The following is a 1,151-nucleotide window of genomic DNA, read 5'->3' on the forward strand; positions in this document are numbered from 1 at the left end:
GTACGTATATTCATTAATTAATTGTCACTGGCAGAGCATAAATGAGGGGAAACTTTTCAGAATATTTTGAAATGGACTGATTACAACGGTTACGAAAAGCCATTAAATGTTTGTATTTCTTGTAGATATTTAAAACAAGGAAACGAATAGAAAATAATACATAAAAATATTACGAAACATGGGAATGAATAGCAGAACAAAAGAAATCTACAGAGACGTGACTTATTAAAGATTTATTTAACAATCAAGATATAAAATCGTATACGTAGCATAATGCACAACACATCCGCAAGCAGTCAATAGCCGATGAGATATAACATACCATCTCAAATGCATTTAAATGGAAATAGGTTCGTCAAGATAAGATAGTAAGAAGGAAATCTTACAAGGTCTTCTATTTTCTCATGCATCATCTCATCACTTTCTTCATGACGGCAATTCCTTCCCTTGACGGTCCTTCCCCCTCCTCCCCCCCCCTCTCAATTAGCCTCTTTTCCTTTCCATCTCTCCCTCCTCCCCTCCCCCTCCCCCTCCCTCTCCCCTCGACCGCCAGAACCGTCTACCTTAGTTTTCTCTCTCTGTTTCTCTCCCCTCTCCCTGTCTCCTCTTCTTCCCCTCTATCCCTGTTTCCCGCTTCATCTGTTTACCACTGTCCCTGTTTCCCCTCTGTCCCTTCTTCTACTCTCCCCTTGTTCCTCTCTACCCTGTTACCCTCTCCCCCTATTCTCTTCTCCTCCCCGTCTCTCCCTTCTTCCTCATTATGCCCTCCTCCCCCTGTTCTCCCCCTTCCCCCCTGTCCCTCTTTCTCTTCCCCCCCCCCTTCCTCCCTGTGTCTCCCTCTCCCCTCTGTTCTCCCCTCTGTTCCCTCCTCCTCCCCGTCTGTCCATCTCCCCTCTGTTCTCCCCCTGTTCCCCTCATCCCCTGCCCCCCTCCCCCCTGTTCCCCTCATCCCCTGCCCCCCCTTCCCCCGACCTCTAACATCACCACCCAATCATTACCTCCGTGTCCAATAGGTGCCGGTGTCCCTTTCAGCCGGCGGAGGAGCCCTAGCCTGCTCCAAACCAATTTCCTTGCCTTATCCGTCACATTAACCGGGCCAAAATACGCCGATATGCTACGTCCGCGGCCGGAGACAGTGGATTTTCCCCCCC

The sequence above is a fragment of the Penaeus monodon genome, chromosome 30 (assembly GCF_015228065.2).
Source record: "Penaeus monodon isolate SGIC_2016 chromosome 30, NSTDA_Pmon_1, whole genome shotgun sequence".
NCBI classification, from domain to species: Eukaryota; Metazoa; Arthropoda; class Malacostraca; order Decapoda; family Penaeidae; genus Penaeus; species Penaeus monodon.